Below are 13,794 nucleotides of genomic sequence, written 5' to 3'. Positions count from 1 at the left end.
GTAAAGTTACTATTATTACTCATCTCTGTGTCCTGCGCCTGACTCCGCCTTACCCACATCACCTAGACTCTGACAGGTCCTCTGTAAGAGGAGATAGAGAGAGATGGGAGAATTAGAAGGAGCATATCTAAGATCACACAGGACACCAAAAAAGAAAGGAGAATTACACCAGATATAACAGAATGCCCCCCTTTCAAATGCACTTAAATATTTTGTCTTGCCCATTCACCTTATGCATGGCACACATACACAATCAATGTCTCAATTGTCTCAAGGCTTAAAAATCCTTATTTAACCTGTCCCCTGCCATTAATTTATACTGCTTGAAGTAGATTTAACAAGTGACATTAATATTTGGAATCACCTAAAATAATAGGTGTTCTTAATGTTTTGTATACACAGTGAATTGGCATGCATAAGAAAAGAAAATATTCTAAAGCTTGCTGTGTTTTTACTCGGGGAAAAACTAATAGAAACACAGCAAACTAGCAATTAACTTCTCAGAGGACATCAGAGCGCAAAATAGAGCAATTGCAAGCAGAACTTAAAGCATACGAAAAAGGTAATTTCTTGGGCGGCAGGTGGTTAGAGTATTGGGCCACTAACTGAAAGGTTGCTAGATCGAATCCCCAAGCTGACAAGGTAAAAATCGGTCGTTCTGCCCCTGAACAAGGCAGTTAACCAACTGTTCCTAGGCCGTCATTGAAAATAAGAATTTGTTCTGAACTGACTTGCCTAGTTAAATAAAGGTTGAAATTTTACATGATGCACAGCAAGGTTTGTTAGAACAGGGGCCTGTTGCACAAAAGTAGAATTAAGACATCCGGGATAAATGACTCAGCTGAGCTCAATGAAGCCAAAACATGTGCGTCCAGGCTTAATTGGTTGCACAAAGACCAAGCCAGGATGAGCAGACACGGATTCATTAAGCCAGGTGAAACCAATCCTGGATAGGTGCGCGCTCACGGCTCACTCAAATAGACCCCGCCACAGATCACAGATTAACTGATTTACCATGGCAACTAGAGCCGCGTACTTTTCCCCGTCGGAAGCACAAATCCTCATGGAGGCATACGAGGAGGTAAAAGATATAATTAAGAAGAAAGGCAACACCGCCACAGTGATAAAGCAAAGAGAAAAAGCGTGGCAAAGTATTGCAGACCGCCTGAATGCGTAAGTAGTGCACAATTACACACTCACCGCTCCGCTGAAACATCACAATTACAATTCAAATATTTAATTCACATCTCCAAAAATGCAGTTGTACTGTAATTATGAAACGGTTCAATTTTTAATTGAAATGCACTGCAGATATGAGTGAAATTGTGTAAAGTAACTCCATCACACTGTATAAAGCTATGATAAATTTTTTGATATTTTTACTGAAAACAAGACAAAAATACCAAGTAATTTTTTGCAGTGTGACTCCATTAAATGTGTGTGTGTGGTGTGTGTGTGTGTGTGTGTGTGTGTGTAGATTAAACATGAACGGGCCAAAACGGACATGGCAGCAGGTCAAAATCAAATACAAGAACATTCTGCAGAATGGTATGGTCCCTGACTAATATTTAACAAAGCACAAGCATATATTGTACCCAGAAGGTGCCTGCTCACACATTGTCTGTACTGTTTTAGCAGTGAAAAAGAATACCCACAGACAAGGCACGGGTGGTGGGTCACCAAAGGCTGACCTTACCCCAGCAGAGGACATGGCCTTGGAGCTAAATAAAGGCAGGCCCGTCTTAGAGGGGATCCCTGGGGGAAAGAGACGAGCATAGGTTCCTCCCAAGATGCCACCCGCTTCATTCAAGGTATGTCCTTCCATCTCTACATGGGATACAACCACATTCATATTGAATCAATTTGGACTGTCTGACTTTGGTTTACCTATTGCCTTGCAGTGCCTGGCAGCACTGTGTTCCTGTTAGAGCCACCAGCACAAGCACCAGACGATGCTGATCCAGTGAGTACTCCATCAAAGGCATACTGTAGGCCTGGCATGTCTTGTCTACTAGCTTCAATATGAATCCGATTAAATGTGATAGGGTGAAGGCCCCAGTGCAGCAGCAACAGCACATGATGGAGACGATGATGAGGAGGAGACCATCTCTCTGGATTCCAGAAGGCATGAGGTATCATGTTAAGACTGTGAAAGTACTATTTACTCTACAATGGTGAGGAGTCCTCATCAAAATCAAAAAATCTAATTTCTTTTACAGGACCCAGATGCTATACAGTGGGAAAACCAGCCTGGCAACATAGTGCGTATTAATAAAAGGACACCACATCCTGCCAAATTCCAGCTGCGCTAATTGTATTGTGTTCACAGAGCTCACAAGCTATCAGAAAGTTGTATGGCAACCACCTCCGGCGCCAAATAGAACTGGCAGACATAGACATTCAGTACAAGAAGAAAAAGATGGAAAATCTTGCACTGGAGTCCGAAATAAAAAAGAGGACAATTAGGAAACTGGACCTTGAAATAAAAAAACTTGAGAGGGAGGTGAGATATGCCTTCAATGTACACTGTATGCTAACTGTAACACAAATGTATTAATCATTATTTTTCTTTCCTCCCCAGCTCCAAGAAGATGACACAGCTCAAAATAAAAATTAGGTATATTCTCGTAAAGTCAAGTGAGCCATGACATATGAGCTCTTATTGTGAGCACACAGGACGGTGGCATCTTTCTAAGGTTTTTTTATTTTCCCAGCAATCAGTACAACCAAGTCATCGTTATAAGGCATCGCCCTCTTTTGCCCACCCCCAGCACCAGGTGTGGCCACTAGCCTATATGAAGGCCCAAAATTGTGTGTTCCTTTCTGCTCTGACAATGGCATGCCCATTCGTGCGAGATGTGGTGGATGAAGAAGCACTTGTGCTGAGGAGAGCCTTCAGGCGAGAAAGGGTCTTCAGGGACCGGTTGGACCCACTGGCCTTCCCTGATGACCATCTATATGAAAGATACAGGTTTTCTGCAGATGGCATCAGGTATCTATGCAGACTACTGGGTCCCAGGATTAAGCACCGCACTGCACGGAGCCATGCACTGAGTGTGGAGCAAATGGTTTGTGTGGCCTTGCGCTTTTTTGCTAGTGGAGCCTTCCTGTACTCAGTGGGGGATGCAGAACAGCTGAACAAGGCCACAATTTGCCGCACAATAAGGAGTGTGTGTCTGGCTATCAAAGCATTAGCAGATGTCTTCATCTCCTTCCCTGGCCACAGAAGACTCTGTGACATCAAAGAGGAGTTCTATAGGATTGCAGGTAAGAGGATCTACAAATTACAGGACAACTGTTAACACATAGTAGGATACTCATTACTTTGTGTGACAGGTTTCCCCAATGTCATTGGTGCAGTGGACTGCACACACATAAGGATAAAAGCCCCTCAGGTGCCCATGAGGCCGATTTTGTGAATAGGAAATCCTTTCACAGCATTAATGTTCAGGTGAACATAACTTTTTGATATTGTCCATTGACGAACACTCTGCATTGCCAGTGATGTGCATTGATTGGTGTAATATTCCTCATCTTATGATTTCAGATGGTCTGCAATGCTGACTGTGTGATCAGCAATGTTGTGGCAAAATGGCCTGGCTCAGTCCATGACTCCAGAATCTTTCGGGCCTCTGAAATCTATCAGTGCCTATCACAAGGTAAGCCACACAACCCCTATTTATAACCATCATGGCTGTGTCAAGAATATCACTGTGTTTATGAGGTAGTAATGATGAGATTTTGTGTTGACAGGTGAATTCTCTGGTGTGTTGCTGGGAGACAGGGGTATGGCTGCCAGCCTTTTCTCCTGACACCTTTCACAGACCCCCAGGAAGCACAGCAGGCCTACAACCATGCCCATGCCAGGACCAGGGCCAGAGTTGAAATGACCTTTGGCCTCCTGAAGGCACGCTTTCACTGCCTTCACAAATTAAGGGTCAGCCCTGTTAGGGCATGTGATATTACTGTGGCTTGTGCTGTCCTCCACAATGTGGCCTGCCTGAGGAAGGAGAGGGCCCCCAGAGTGCCACCAGCCATGGACTGGGACAATCCGGCAATCTTCCCTGATGACGACAGTGGTCGGCTGCTGAGGGACCAATATGTGTTGAATTATTTTAGTTAGTATGTGTGCTTTCAATTTTGGTTAAATATGTCCTGCGGTGGCAGAGGAATTTGGGTTTTTTTGGGTTCGTTTTTGACGAATTTGGCCTCTTATGATGTTTGTGCGGTATACTGTGTGTAATACAAGGCTGCAGGGAGGCTACTGCATCCATTCATTTGTCTGTTCAGTTGATGTGTATGGATTTGTCCTGCATTTATTTTAGTGTGCAGACATGCAGGGTGTGTTATATACAGACCTTTGAATGTGTATGTATCATTTTGTATAATATGCTTGGATTCTGTGCTTTCCATCTTGTAGAGTCACTGTGACTTCAGTTTCGAAAGGAGCTGATGGTTTACCTGCTTTGTTTTGTCCTTATTCAATAAAGGAACATAATGTTACACATTGTGTTTTTATATTCATATGGAATGTGTATTTGTTTATATGACAGAGTACTAGGGCCACACTGAAGAAAAAGGATAAAGTCATAAATTTATGAGGCTGGTTCTTTCTGCAGAAAAGCTACATATTGTTTTGATACTTATGACAATGTGATACTTAATATTCTGGCACATCAGCATATCTTTGTTTATGAAACCATACTGAAGTACAATTTCACGAAATGCCCCACATCTGTCATTTTAACAACTGTCCTCCTTTAAAACAACTGGTTACAATATTATGACTTGTGTTTTTTTCCCCTCTGTGGCCCTAATATTCTATCATTTTATATATAGCCTTATAGTCTATGGGAAACTGTAAATTATCTAATGATAGCAACATCATCTAAAAATCATTTTTTATCCAAAATCATTGAAATTAATGATCACAAACGTTTAAATAATAACAGTGGGTCTAGTTATATGTGATAACAATGTATAGTGAGCAGTGAAATAACTATTGGTTTCCATTTGTGGTGACTGCTGACTGACATTAGGGATGAGATTAAATAGATCCTGGAATTTAGCCTGGTCTGGAGCAGGCTAGCTCCACAGAATAAATCTCCATGGTAATTTATACCATAACATATCCTCCTGCCCCCTATCCATCTTTAGTGCAACCGGATTACGGATCAATTGAGCCAGGATCACCAAGATATCCTGGCTTAATCCCTTATCCTAGTTTTGTGCAACAGGCCCCTGAGCACAAATAGGCTCCAAAGCAACATGTCATTTGAAATGAGGAGTACTTCTTCCTGTTCTTTACAAAAATACTTTTAATTCAAATTATATGGTTTGGTTTCAATACTTCAAAACCAAATGGTAGGTGATATATCAGCCAATCAGCATTCAGGGCTCGAATCACTGTGTTTATGGGTGGTTCGAGCCAACCTCTGCATTGCGTCCTGCATAAGAACAGACCTTGTACATTATATATTGGCCATAAACCACACCTCCTCGGGCTTTATTGCTTAAATATGCAGTTTTTATGATGCAGTGATCTTTGATATATATTAAATTAATCTGACTGAATGCAGATCAGCGTTTTATTACGGACAGATTTCTCCCCATCTTAGCTGCTGTTGTATCAATATGTTTTGACCATGACAGTTACCTAAACTTGCTCTATTTCCACATTATTCATTACGAGATGTAGTTGGGGTTTAGAGTTTAGTGAATTATTTGTCTACAGTGACTACAGTGCTGGCTATCCAGATCGTTTTGAACACTTCTGTCTGATCTAGAATCAGATGTGTTCAAGGGAAGATTGTATGGGGCGGCCTAGCCCCTAAGTGACTACACTGTATGCAAGAATTTCCTCTGTGTTATCTTAGGAATGCTGCATTATCTCATCAACCCCCTCATCACCACTCTGGGTAGCAGAGTTTCAGTTGTCTTTACATCCGTAAGTCTGATACCTGATTGGAAGTTCAGTTTTACAGTATCCGATTGGTCAACAACTCACTTTTTAAAAAATTCTAACAACAGAGGCTTTTAAACGAGTCTTAAACGACGAGTTTTAAACGAGTTTTAAACGAGTAGATTCATTGTCTCTCTCTTTTTCTTTGTTCCTGACCTGCACTAGTGAGATTACACTCTCTCCACCCCAGGAACTCTTGGGGCATGGTCTTTCAGGCTATGACTTCTCTCCATCTCTGATCATGCATAAAGTATTGCATTGTAATGTTTGTTAATGCCTTGTATATGATTTCATAATGTTAAATATCTGCCTTTCCACTCTCAGACCAATTCTTGCTAGTCAATGTCAACTCATTGCCTAATGCTTGCTTGCATATTTTAATTATCTTTCTAGAGTCAGATAAACATTGTAATATATAAATACTTATATATCAAATACTACCACAAAGTCCATCAATTTAATATGAATATACACCGTCACAAATATGATAATTGGTCCATTTAGGCAGGTCTTAAGAAACATTATGATATTAAGAAAATGTATTTCAAAATAACAGAATAGCATATATTGAGTTTAATTATGTTACTGGTCTTAGTTAGCCAAAGCTCGACTTTAAGTTCAGTCTGCCATCAAGTTGAAACGGTCCTATGGCAATGTCTTTTCACCGTGGAGACGGAAAAGGGATATGGCTTGAAAACGTATCTCAATCCAGGGTTTTAAGGTGTCGCTGTACTCCTAATTGTCCCATTATCCAAGCATCGAAGTTGAGAAGATTGAAATACTGCTAGTTTTTAATGAACTGCCTTTTTCATCAGCATGCTAGGTTATTCCACAACACTTCCGGCAGCAACTCACCCCAATGCTAGACTTCACATTTGAATGGAATCAATTTTTTTTTGTTATGTCTTATACTTCCTTGTGTTGTGTATTTCTGGCATGATTTGGATTATTTTTAGCCATTGGTGGAGAGGTACTGTCTACTGATGTGGCTAGCTTTTGGGGAGTAACAAACCATTTATAAACCTTTATAAAGTATATATAGTGAACACTTTAGATTAGGGGGTATCAGTGAGGTACTGAGGTATTAGTAAGTGCATGTACTCCCATTCATAAATGCACTCATTAACAATGAATAAATACACCATTCATGACATTTATAAATACATGTATAAATATGTATATAAATGGTGAGTCAAATTGTGAACATACTATGATCAAACACCTTGTTAATTATCTTGTAAATCATTATTCAATCATTTAAAATAGCATTTATAAATGTGTAAATAACTATTTAGAGATTGCTTATTGACATTTACAAATGTAGGAATAATGATTAATAAATGGTAAGTTAACTCTTTACACATGGTTAATAAATGGTATATTTATTATACCGAACATTTTGATCCATCGATGAGACTTCATCAATACAATCCATTATCATTTGTCTCCTAACTCATGTTATCTCTATGACATGTAACTGGTGTGCTCTGTTTGTCCTTCTTCAGTCACTGTAACGCTGCACTGATCAGCACCTGGAGAGACTGGCGGAGGTCATGGGATGGCTCGTCTCCTGTCGGGGAAGAAAAACCTCACTGACCGTTTCTTGATTGCCGTCAGTAAACTGGCTGTGGACCCTGCACAGAAAGTCAGGTGGGAGGTTCATCCTGTATAGTTTCTTGCTTAAACATAATGGCCGGCCTAAACTAAGGCCGGGATTCAATCCCTGGCTCGCTATAGCACTAGACCGGCGACAATGAGGCTTTTAAAAGTAATTTACACTTGAGTCGACATCTGCAGCGTTTACCACAAATACAAATTGAAATTGCCTTTAAAAGCCACATTCTCGGCTGTCTAGAGCATCTATGCTAAAGGGTGTAATGGATTGAATGGCGGCTTCAGCTAAACCCATCTAAAGGCGGAATGCCTTGAAGAAAATGAAGTAGCGGAAGCACTTCAGGTATTCCAAAACAACCACCTCTTGGAGGGGAATAGTAATTGAAAACCAAAAGGAAAAATGATAAACACAAATAAGTGCTAAGTGGCATAGGAAAATCCAAGTCCGGGCACCTGTGGGTTTGACAGTTAAAAAGCCAAAGGATTAGCTGAGCCAAAGCCAACAGTTTTTGACAAAAGCTTTTTACCTTTTAAACCCACTCAAATGCCTGGACTTTGACTTTTTATGTCACGTAGCACCTATATATGGATATAATATTTCCTTTTGCTTTTAATTCAAAGACAGAATGTCTTTATGTCAACCCCTTTCAAACATCAGACAGATCCTAATACACGTTACAAATTGAACACTGTCAATCTTCAAACACATCAACCAGACACCAACGAGACAAAACAATCACACAACTGAAGACAACACTTGGATGACCTGGGTGACCCCAGACTGATTATCAACATAGTTGCCATTTGGGTTGTGTTTGTTAGGGCACAAAACTTGTCATGTTTGCAATGAAAAAAATGTAAATGAGTCCAAATAGTCAGTACATGATTCAGTTTATTTCCTTCTGTTTGGTGCCTAATGAAGACAACCCTACTTGATCACAATGGTTGGCCTGAGCCAAGCGCTGTGCAGATTCGCTAAGATTTTCATAATAACAAATGGTTAATGCCCAGTTGTTAGATAGTTGAGATGATTTGTAGATCAGATATTGCGGTGTATTACTCAAACCGACCCTCTTGCAAATTCCATCTAATGTATGTCTTATTTTGATGGGATATTTTTGCCATCAATTGAGTACTGTTTTTAAATCACAGGCAGCAGGAATTATTTGATATTTCGCACGTTTAAGATGATATAAATATCTTTGTCCGCAGGCATCATGGTCACAATATCTTGAGAAACGTGGCAACAAATGGCAACTTTGCTAAAAATGTGGAACAAATTCGGCTCTGAGGAAAGAGCAAGAATCCTTGAGGGAGGTCATCTCAAAGGTTAACCTCAAAGAAAGGTACATTCTCTCTGAATGATTAGAAGAAGTATGACAAATGAGCTGATATGATTACAGAAATCCAATCCCACTTGGGCACAGACATCAGTTTATTGTCTAGTTTTGATTTAAATTTGGGAAATCAACCAAAATAGTAAGGTTAAAAGTTGGGTGAGAAATTGATGACTTTTTAAAATTCCAAATTGGGTTTTCCACGTTGATTCACCGTCATCACATAGATTTTTTGTTGTTGTAGAAATGACGTAGAAACAACGTTGATTCAATCCGTTTTGGCCCAGTTGGATGAATTTAATATACTGTAAAATTCTATCTTTTCTGTCTTTTCTCTTTTTCAACAGGAATATCTAAATAATTGCCAACTTGACTATATATTTGTATCTAAATATTTGCACATCCCAACTTGACTATTATCCCCTCCAGTCCCCAAACTCCAATATTTTCGCTCATTCTAAGAAATGTTACACTATCATCCAAACCCCATGTAAATGCATATTTAATCGGCATTGACTCCTTGTCCAAGTCCTGAATCCACTATAAGGAAATATGAACCACATTCAAAACACTAAATGACCTTGCCCCAAACCGCCTATCTGATCTACCAGCCCAATAGTGGTCTACTGAAACCGTACTCACCATCTCAGGGGGTGCTCAGATCATCAACCACTGACCTCCACACCATCCTCAAAACCAGCAGTCCTCTTTTGGAGGCAGATTGGTCAGTGCTCCTGTATGGCACCAACATTGTGGATTTTCATCCAATACTTCTGGACTATGAGAACATTCTTTGGACAATAAAATGAGGTGAAATGGAAGCTGGCTACAGTCTCAGTTTTATCCTCCAAGACAGTGTGAGGATGTGTAACAACAATACCTATGGTTTAACTTGATGATCAGGGCCAGATTAATGAACGGGCACTCAGGGCACCCGCCTCCAGGGAATTTCATCATAACATCCAAAACTAAAAGTAAAGTGCATGTATATAACACTATGTGGATGTTTTACAATTTGTGAGTTTGTTTCGTAATTTGTGGACATGTTGTATATCAATTTGTGCTCATTTTGTAGAAATTTGTGAGCATTTTTTTTACATTTCGTGGGCATGTTTTATATCAATTTGTGAGCATGTTTTAGTCATTAATGGGCACGTTTTATTGTACATGGGCACGATTAAAAAAATAAATAATAATAATAATAATTTAATACCTCCCAGGCTCTGTAAATTGCTCAGAATGAGCTTACTTGAATGTATCAAGTTCCTTCAGACATAGAAATGTGATAAAGTGCTTACCTTGAGTGAAAAACACAGTAGTAAGATTACATGCAAGACCACACAATGTTGATTTGGTCCCCCCACACCAGACGCGATCAGGACCCCCAGGTAGAAATATCAAAACCAACTCTAAACCAATTATATTAATTTGGTATAAGTCGAAAAACATTAAACATTGATGGCAATTTAGCTAGCTAGCTTGCTGTTTCTAACTAATTTGTATTGGGATATAAACATTTGGTTGTTATTTTACCTGAAATGCACAAGGTCCTCTACTCCGACAATTAATCCACAGATAAAACGGTCAACTGAGTTCGTTGACTCGCGCGACCACTGTGGGTGCAATGATTGAATAACATGTACGTGTACATTTATTTTGCAATGCTCGCGCACGCGACACGTCCGGTCTGGTCAGCATGTTACAGAGATAGACAGGACTCCAGTCGTGTCATGCTGCAAAACACCACTAGATGGTGGGCATTCCATTTGCATAGATGGGACTACCCAAGAATTCAGGTGAAATCCATTCATGAGAACATTTTAAGAAAGGGAAAGGGGGATTCCTAGTTAGAGCACAAGTGGAAAAGCTTAGTCACTGGTGGGGACAAAAACAATGTTTGCTTCTTTCCGCCACACATTACAACAGTGGTTGTATTTTCTGTTATGTTTGATTATCACTGGATTTGGGCTTTGTTGCCCTTGTTTACAGTCACCTAAATGATGCTCAAGTAAAAGATGGTGCCTCACAAACACGACCACCCAGAGTTTCTACCATTGGTTTCTACATCCAGCATCTAATGTTGCATTTTAATACAGGATTTACCCTAGTGTTTTACCCATGTATCCGGTAGACTTGCCCCACTTGGGGCCAAGGCAAGGCAATGTGTTCTTTTCAGCTGCCATTTACATAACAATGGCTAACTGTGAACTTCAACACCTTCTCACAAGTCAACAGACTTGAATGATTCAGAGGTTGTTGATTCCCTCGCCATAAGTCTTGAGATCTGACGTTAACATCAAACACTGGCAAAACTATGGCGTGGGGGTAAGTCTATATGGAAAATCACCACTAGAGGGAGCCATATTCCAAAATATGTTAATGGCTCTGTAAATCTATCAGCAAGGGTCAAAATTCCTACAAGGGCTCAGTCTCATATCAGAATTAGACGTTCATCCATGTTTCTCAAACTTTCCCAAACGTAAGTTTGGGCATTAACTCCGAAATCTTAAGGTTAGGCATTAACTCCAAATGGTTAAGGTAAGGGGTAAGGTTTGGGATAAGCTTAAAACAAAAATATAAAAACAACTTTCTATCGCTGGATTCAACCATGAAATCAGAGGCAGATGCTTATCCACATCCACAATGTCCTAGCAAAACCGAAACTTAAGGTAACAGCGCTCACTGTTGCCCCAAGTGGCCAGTTTCCACGCCATGGAAGGACGTCGAATACTAACATGTCACTGGTGATCTGCCTGCAAAACTCTGATTCCATTCCAGTCTGGCTCAGCTCAGCGAATATAGTAATAGGACATTTGAAAACGTAGCTAATGCAATTCAAGAATATTGTTGTTTCCTGAACTGAGGGAACTCATGAACTGCATTTGACTTCACTTTCAGAGTTAATTGAGTTGAAATGGAATGAAGGCTAACCATGGTCCTTCATTGCAAAGTCTAGACCTTTCCCATAAAAACCCCAAGCCCCCATCCTTGTCTATAGTGCCTTCAGAAAGTATTCATACCCCTTGACTTATTCCACATTTTGTTGTGTTACAGCCTGAATTTAAAATGGATTAAATATATGTTTTTCTCTCACCCAGCTACACACAATAACCCATAATGAAAACGTGAAAACATATATCCAGAAATGTTTGCAGATTTATTGAAAATTAAATACAGAAATATCTCATTTACATAACTCAAATCAAATTCATTTAAGTAGCCCTTCGTACATCAGCTGATATCTCAAAGTGCGGTACAGAAACCCAGCCTAAAACCCCAAACAGCAAGCAATGCAGGTGTAGAAGCACGGTGGCTAGGAAAAACTCCCTAGAAAGGCCAAAACCTAGGAAGAAACCTAGAGAGGAACCAGGCTATGAGGGGTGGCCAGTCCTCTTCTGGCTGTGCCGGGTGGAGATTATAACAGAACATGGCCAAGATGTTCAAATGTTCATAAATGACCAGCATGGTCAAATAATAATAATCACAGGCAGAACAGTTGAAACTGGAGTAGCAACACGGCCAGGTGGACTGGGGACAGCAAGGAGTCATCATGCCAGGTAGTCCTGAGGCATGGTCCTAGAGCTCAGGTCCTCCGAGAGAGAGAAAGACACTGGACACTGGATAAGACAGGAGAAATACTCCAGATATAACAAACTGACCCTAGCCCCCCGACACATAAACTACAGCGGCATAAATACTGGAGGCTGAGACAGGAGGGGTCAGGAGACACTGTGGCCCCATCCGATGAGACCCCCTGACAGGGCCAAACAGGAAGGATATAACCCCACCCACTTTGCCAAAGCACAGCCCCAACACCACGAGAGGGATATCTTCAACCACCAACTTACCATCCTGAGTACATAAGTATTCACACCCTTGAGTCAATACTTTGTAAAAGCACCTTTGGCAGCGATTACAGCTGTGAGTCTCTAAGTGAATTCCATACCTGGATTGTGCAACATTTGCCCATTATTAATTTCAATATTCTTCAAGCTCTATACCAGGTGGTGTCAGAGGAAGGCCCTAAAAATGGTCAAAGAATCCAGCCACCCAAGTCATAGACTGTTCTCTCTGCTACCGCACAACAAGCGGTCCCGGAGAGCTAAAAGGCTCCTTAACAGCTTCTACCCCTAAGCCAAAGCACTGCTGAAGAGTTAATCAAATGGTTACCCAGACTATTTGCATTGACCCCCTTGTTTTATTCATGTTTATTCTTATTTTCTGCACTGACTCTTGCACAGGCTCGAAATACACCCACCTGACTCTAACCATACAATTACTACACTCACACTCCAAAACACACACACACACACACACACACACACACACACACACACACACACACACACACACACACACACACACACACACACACACACACACACACACACACACACACACACACACACACACACACACACACACACACAGGCTCTGTGATTTCTTTAGCATTTTTTTTTGTATTGCTTAGACCGATCCAGTCTGTTCAGGACTGAGTAAACATAAAGGTCATAGTCCAGTATGGGACAGACATGGGAACTGAGATGTGAAAATATGCTATTTTTTGTTAGTCTTTCTGTAGAGAAAACATCCTAAGGGTATTTTTTGATGAACAGAATACAACATATTTTTTGTCCTCTTGATTGTGATCAAGAGACCTACAGTATTTCAGTCGATGCCAGTCAATGTCAGATACAGTCATGCTTTGAAAAGAGAGTGAATGTTTGTTATAATACACAAGACAAAAGTTTACATAAGGAAAATGTAAGATATTCTTGACACATTTCAACGAGCTGACCTGGACTGGGCGACTGCAGTGCAAAGGCTTTGCCGCAAGCTTACCAAAATGACCACAAGAATGTACTGGTCTCAACCCCTTAG

General features: G+C 40.5%; 1 long non-coding RNA gene across 1 annotated transcript; it reads left to right on the top strand.

Moving 5' to 3' along the window:
• The first annotated feature begins 678 nt into the window (after positions 1 to 678).
• On the top strand, positions 679 to 4,503 carry LOC135560190 (uncharacterized). The gene is made up of 10 exons (XR_010458757.1): positions 679 to 1,548; positions 1,636 to 1,811; positions 1,902 to 1,963; positions 2,046 to 2,132; positions 2,220 to 2,261; positions 2,330 to 2,503; positions 2,582 to 2,617; positions 2,715 to 3,267; positions 3,548 to 3,659; positions 3,754 to 4,503. It is a non-coding gene; the product is annotated as an uncharacterized LOC135560190 (long non-coding RNA).
• The last annotated feature ends 9,291 nt before the right edge of the window (positions 4,504 to 13,794 follow it).

This window comes from Oncorhynchus nerka, linkage group LG15 (genome assembly GCF_034236695.1).
Source record: "Oncorhynchus nerka isolate Pitt River linkage group LG15, Oner_Uvic_2.0, whole genome shotgun sequence".
Classification (NCBI taxonomy): domain Eukaryota; kingdom Metazoa; phylum Chordata; class Actinopteri; order Salmoniformes; family Salmonidae; genus Oncorhynchus; species Oncorhynchus nerka.
This window is presented reverse-complemented; position numbering and strand designations above follow the sequence as displayed.